At 35.0% G+C, this 7,032-nt stretch overlaps 1 non-coding gene across 1 annotated transcript; it reads right to left on the reverse strand.

Annotated features, from left to right (window-relative positions):
- Positions 1-5,835: 5,835 nt before the first annotated feature.
- LOC130983522 (small nucleolar RNA R71) lies at positions 5,836-5,943 on the reverse strand. The gene has a single exon (XR_009087507.1). It is a non-coding gene; the product is annotated as a small nucleolar RNA R71 (small nucleolar RNA).
- Between the last annotated feature and the right edge of the window lie 1,089 nt (positions 5,944-7,032).

Consider the following 7,032-nt stretch of genomic DNA (forward strand, 5'->3'; position numbering starts at 1 on the left):
AAAAAGTTATATCCAATATTAATTTTAAAATATTTAAATTAAATTGTATTTTTAAATCTTCGTTATATAATAATCTTAAAAGATAAATATTTAGTAAAATCAAAATTTGAAATTAAATATCCATTTTATATTAATAGATAAGATGGATAAGATAAGATAAGATAACTGTCTCGAATTATATAAAGAGGAGCCACAGACCCCTAAATTACACATTTGTATTTTTTTTAATTTTCAATATACCTTAATCTTATGAAAAAGAATATGACTTTTTTATTTTATGTGATATTTTTATTATATTTTATTTTTACTATTTTTTTGAAAAGATTGAATATAATTTATTTTTAAGTTTTTATATATATGATTCTTTTAGATACACTTTATCTTAAATTTATTACAAAATTAAATTTTGAATTATTATAACATAAACAATTAAAAGAATAAATTAAAAAATAATATGAGGTAACTAAAAAAATAAAAATTAAATATAACATGGTATATAACAATTTGTATTAGAAATTCAATATTAAATATAATAAAAATAAAAGAATAAAAAAATGCCCATAAATATGATTAAATCTAACAAAAAAATGAAAGGATAAATTGGAAAAAAAAAACAATGTTCTTCAAAATAACAAAAAAATATGAATGTTATCTAGCGTATATGTATTATATCGAATTTTGTTTGGTTTTACTCTTATTTTTTTTATTCTATACTTTTGTGTGGATTAAAAAATAATGTTACTAATATATGAATAATGTTAAAACGTATTAAACTAATTTTGTAATAATGGAAAAAAATTTAGTTGCTATAAAAGATAGGTGTATAAATAAGCACTAACCTACCTATTAATCCAATTTTTAAAAATATGTATAATAATAAATGAGATGTTAATTATTATGAGAATTATTTCATATTTTGATCAAGAAATTTTGGAATTGAGTCTTTGAAACAAAAAATTGTACCTTTTCATAAGTTATATAATTAAGTTTATTTTAGGAAAAAAATTTATTTTGAAATAGTAAAAATATTTGGGATAAATCATAGACTAATTTAATATATAGACAATAGTTTTATACTAAATGTTAAAATTTTTCTATAACATTTGAAATTCGTTTGAAAACTGATGCACTTTCAAATGCAATTTACAAATGATGTTATTTTCGTCCCAAATTTGTGGGCAAAAATTTTAGCTACTTCGAAAGGTTAGTTATAGTAAAAGCATTTAAGACTAATTATAGACAAATTTGGGATAGAATTAACATTTTTCAAAATACATCCCAAATCCGTCTGAAGTTATTGTGCATATTCAAATGGAATACGGACGAATTATAATTTTTTTTCCAAAATGTATTGCTAATCTGTATGAAAATTTTAGCACTAAGAAAAAAAATTTTGGCGCCAAAATTTGAGACAAAATTTAGACAAATTTAGGACAGAATATATTATTTCAATGCATCTACTAAAAGTTGTTCGACATTTGTCTTAAATTTGTCCGAAATTAAAAAGTCATTCAGACGGAATGAATTTCATCTGAAATTTTCGTCCAAAAAGTCCTATTCCTAGTAATGATACGTCATTAAGGAATCAGAAGGTTATTGAAGAAAACAGTAAGAAAAGTTAATCCGGAAAGACAAAGCATCTCCAAAGTCTCAACCATTCTCATACCATTGATTTCTCATCTATCCAATAACATTCTATTTATCTGTTTTATATGTTTTTCGTGACAAACTATATTTTCTATCCACCTAACTAAGATCTGCAAGGTGTCCACTGCTTGCTCAAACCAACAATCACCGTGGGATCGACCCTCACTCACCTGAGGTATTACTTGGACGACCTGGTATACTTGCCGGTCTATTTGTTTGAATTCTGTGGAGTCAGTTTCGTGCACTAGCTGTGTAGATTCCTATTCATAGTAGCACATACTTGATGAGTGGATAATTTATACACTTTTTGGCATTGTTTTTAGTATGTTTTTAGTAGTTTTAGTTGAGTTCTTAGTATATTTTTATTAGTTTTTAGTTAAAAATCACTTTTCTGGACTTTACTATGAGTTTGTGTGTTTTTCTGTGATTTCAGGTATTTTCTGGCTGAAATTGAGGGACCTGAGCAAAAATCTGATTCAGAGACTAAAAAGGACTGCAGATGCTGTTGGATTTTGACCTCCCTGCACTCGAAGTGGATTTTCTGGAGCTACAGAAGCCCAATTGGCGCGCTCTCAATGGCGTTGGAAAGTAGACATCCTGGGCTTTCCAGCAATATATGATAGTCCATACTTTGCCCAAGATTTGATGGCCCAAACCGGCGTTCAAAGTCACCCTCAGGAATCCCAGCGTTAAACGCTGGAACTGGCACCCAAATGGGAGTTAAACGCCCAAACTGGCATAAAAGCTGGCGTTTAACTCCAAGAAGAGTCTCTGCACGAAATTGCTTCATTGCTCAGCCCAAGCACACACCAAGTGGGCCCGGAAGTGGATTTTTATGTCATTTACTCATCTCTGTACACCCTAGGCTACTAGTTTTCTATAAGTAGGACCTTTTGCTATTGTATTTTCATCTTTGGACATCTAGTTCTTAGATCATATCTTGGTAGCTATCTTCTTGTTTTATGCTATCATAGATCATTGGGAGGCTGGCCATTCGGCCATGCCTAGACCTTATGCTTATGTATTTTCAACGGTGGAGTTTCTACACACCATAGATTAAGGTGTGGAGCTCTGCTGTACCTCGAGTATTAATGCAATTACTATTGTTCTTCTATTCAATTCTGCTTGTTCTTTGTCCAAGATATTCATTTTCACCCAAGAACATGATGAATGTGATGATTATGTGACGCTCATCATCATTCTCACTCATGAATAAAGTGACTGACAACCACTCTTGTTCTACAAGCAAACGAGGCTCTAATGTTTATCTCTTGGATTCCTGATTGCACGATGCATGGTTGATCGCCTGACAACCGAGTGCTCGCCTGACAAACGAGCCAACCATTCCGTGAGATCAGAGTCTTCGTGGTATAGGCGAGAACTGATGGCAGCATTCAAGAGAATCCGGAAGGTCTAACCTTGTCTGTGGTATTCTGAGTAGGATTCAATGACTAAATGACTGTGACGTGCTTCAAACTCCTAGCGGGCGGGGCGTTAGTGACAGACGCAAAAGAATCAATGGATTCTATTCCGGCCTGACCGAGAACCGACAGCTGAATTCCGCGTGCTGTGACAGAGCATATGCAATCGTTTTCACTGAGAGGATGGGAGGTAGCCATTGACAACGGTGAAACCCTACACGAGCTTGCCATGGAAAGGAATAAGAAGGATTGGATGAAGACAGTAGGAAAGCAGAGAGACGGAAGGGAAGGCATCTTCATGCGCTTATCTGAAGTTTCTACCAATGAATTACATAAGTATCTCTATCTTTATCTTTTATGTTATTTTCGTTCATCACCATATCCATTTGAGTCTGCCTGACTAAGATTTACAAGATGACCATAGCTTGCTTCATACTAACAATCTCCGTGGGATCGACCCTTACTCACGTAAGGTATTACTTGGACGACCCAGTGCACTTGCTGGTTAGTTGTGTGAAGTTGTGTAATGCCATGGAATTGAGCTACCAAGTTTTTGGAGTTCATGACCGGGGATTATGAGAGTTGTGAAAAGTATTGTTCACAATTTCGCGCACCAAGTTTTTGGCGCCGTTGCCGGGGATTGTTCAAGTTTTGAGCAAGCTTTTGGTAACATCAGTGCCAAGATCCGGCAACAGCACCAAGTTTTTGGCGCCGTTGCCGGGGATTGTTCAATTTGGACAACTGACGGTTCATCTTGTTGCTTAGATTAGGTATTTTTCTTCAGAGTTCTTAAGAATGAATTCTAGTGTTTCAAGGTGATGTTCTTATCATCACCAAAGCTGATTGATTCTCATCAATTTAGCTCTTGAATGCAATGTCCTGCTGAAGCTTAGCTAGCTATGTCTAAATCCTTTAGACTAAAGCTTTAGACTAATATTGCATGATTCCTGGAATTCTCATTAAGAATTTTGATACCTTTATTTTCTTTTCCATATAATTTTCGAAAAAGCACAAAAAAAAATCATAAAAACCAAAAATATTTTATGTTTCTTGTTTGAGTCTAGTGTCTCATCTTAAGTTTGGTGTCAATTGCATGCATTGTTATGTGTCTTAGTGATCTTCAAGATGTTCTTGATGATTTACTTGCTCTAATCTTTGAATTCTATTGACTTGAAGTATTTTGTGTGTCTCATATGCATTCTCATATTGTTAGTGTCAGTAGTATACAAACTGCTAAGTTTGGTGTCTTGCATGCATTGTTATTTGATTTTAGTTGCATTTTGATTATCCTTTATTATTAAAAATCCAAAAATATTTTTAATTTGTGTCTTTTCAAGTCAATAACACAGAGAATTGAAGATTCAGAACATACAGCAGAGGAATCACACAAAAAAAGCTGGGCGTTCAAAACGCCCAGTGAAGAAGGACAGACTGGCATTTAAACGCCAGCCAGGGTACCTGGTTGGGCATTTAACGCCCAAAAGGGTATAGTTTTGGGCGTTAAACGCCAGAATGTGCACCATTCTGGGCGTTTAACGCCAGGATGGCACAAGGGGGAGAATTTTGTTTTCAAATCAAATTTTTTTCAAGTTTTCAAAGTTTTTCAAAATCAAATCTTTTTCAAATCATATCTTTTCAATCAAATGTTTTCAAAATCAATTCCTTTCCTTTTTCAAAGATACTTACTATCAATTAATGATTTGATTCAACATTTCAAGTATGTTGCCTTTTCTGTTGAGAAAGGTTTAATGTTTGAATCATATCTTTTCTTGATAGCCAAGTTACTAATTTTTAAAATCAAATCTTTTTTAAAATTGTTTTCAAATCATATCTTTTCAATTGCATATTTTTAAATCAATCATATCTTCTTAACCTCATCTTTTTCAAAATAGTTTTCAATCAAATCTTTTTGATTTCTAATTTCAAAATCTTTTTCAAAAATCATCTTATTTCTTTCCCACTCTCATTTTCGAAAATTAAGTAATGTTTTTCAAAAATATTTTCAAAATCTTTCACTTAATTTTCGAAAATTACTTCCCTTCTCCTCACATCCTTCTATTTATGGACTAACACTATTCCTTAATGCAAAATTCGAACTCCATCTCCTTTGATAAGTTCGAATTTTCTACTTCTATCTTCTACTCTTCTTTTCCTCTGACACTTCAAGGAATCTCTATACTGTGACATAGAGGATTCCACATTTTCTTGTTCCCTTCTCTTTCTTATGAGCAGGAGCAAAGACAAAAGCATTCTTGTTGAGCCTGATCCTGAACCTGAAAGGACCTTGAAGAGAAAGCTAAGAGAAGCCAAAGCACAACTCTCTTTAGAGGACCTGACCGAATTCTTCAAAGAAGAAGAACACATGGCAGCCGAAAACAACAACAATGCAAACAATGCAAGGAAGGTGCTGGGTGACTTTACTGCACCTACTCCCGACTTCTATGGGAGAAGCATCTCTATCCCTGCCATTGGAGCAAACAACTTTGAGCTTAAGCCTCAATTAGTTTCTCTAATGCAACAGAATTGCAAGTTCCATGGACTTCCATTGGAAGATCCTCATCAGTTTTTAGCTGAGTTCTTGCAAATCTGTGACACTGTCAAGACTAATGGGGTAGACCCTGAGGTCTATAGACTTATGCTATTCCCTTTTGCTGTAAGAGACAGAGCTAGAACATGGTTGGATTCTCAACCTAAAGAAAGCCTAGACTCATGGGAAAAGCTAGTCAATGCCTTCTTGGCAAAGTTCTTTCCACCTCAAAAATTGAGCAAGCTTAGAGTGGAAGTCCAAACCTTCAGACAGAAGGATGGAGAATCCCTCTATGAAGCTTGGGAAAGATACAAACAATTAATCAGAAAGTGTCCTTCTGACATGCTTTCTGAATGGAGCATCATAGGTATTTTCTATGATGGTCTCTCTGAACTATCCAAGATGTCTCTGGATAGCTCTGCTGGAGGATCTCTTCATTTGAAGAAGACGCCTACAGAAGCTCAAGAGCTGATTGAAATGGTTGCAAATAACCAATTCATGTACACTTCTGAAAGGAATCCTGTGAACAATGGGACAAGTCAGAAGAAAGGAGTTCTTGAGATTGACACTCTGAATGCCATATTGGCTCAGAACAAGATATTGACCCAACAAGTCAATTTGATCTCTCAAAGTCTGTCTGGAATGCAAAATGCACCAAGCAGTACTAAGGATGCTTCATCTGAAGAAGAAGCCTATGATCCTGAGAACCCTTCAATGGAAGAGGTGAATTACCTAGGAGAACCCTATGGAAACACCTACAATTCTTCATGGGGAAATCACCCAAATTTCTCATGGAAGAATCAAGAAAGACCTCAACAAGGTTTCAATAACAATAATGGTGGAAGAAACAGGTTTAGCAATGGCAAGCCTTTTCCATCATCTTCTCAGCAACAGACAGAGAGTTCTAAGCAGAATCCCTCTGACTTAGCAACCATGGTCTCTGATCTAATCAAAACCACTCAAAGTTTCATGACTGAAACAAGGTCCTCCATTAGGAATTTAGAGGCACAAGTGGGACAGCTGAGCAAGAAAGTTACTGAACTCCCTCCTAGTACTCTCCCAAGCAACACAGAAGAAAATCCAAAAGGAGAGTGCAAAGCCATCAACATGGCCGAATTCTGGGAGGAAGAAGAGGCAGTGAACGCCACTGAGGAAGACCTCACTGGACGTCCACTGGCCTCCATTGAGTTCCCCAATGAGGAACCATGGGAATCTGAGGCTCAAAATGAGACCATAGAGATTCCATTGGAATTACTTCTGCCATTCATGAGCTCTGATGAGTATCCTTCCTCTGAAGAGGATGAGTATGTCACTAAAGAGCAAGTTGCTAAATACCTTGGAGCAATCATGAAGCTAAATGACAAGTTATTTGGAAATGAGACTTGGGAGGATGAACCCCCTTTGCTCACCAAAGAACTGGATGACTTGTCTAGGCAG

This window comes from Arachis stenosperma, chromosome 5 (genome assembly GCF_014773155.1).
Source record: "Arachis stenosperma cultivar V10309 chromosome 5, arast.V10309.gnm1.PFL2, whole genome shotgun sequence".
In the NCBI taxonomy this organism is placed as follows: Eukaryota; Viridiplantae; Streptophyta; class Magnoliopsida; order Fabales; family Fabaceae; genus Arachis; species Arachis stenosperma.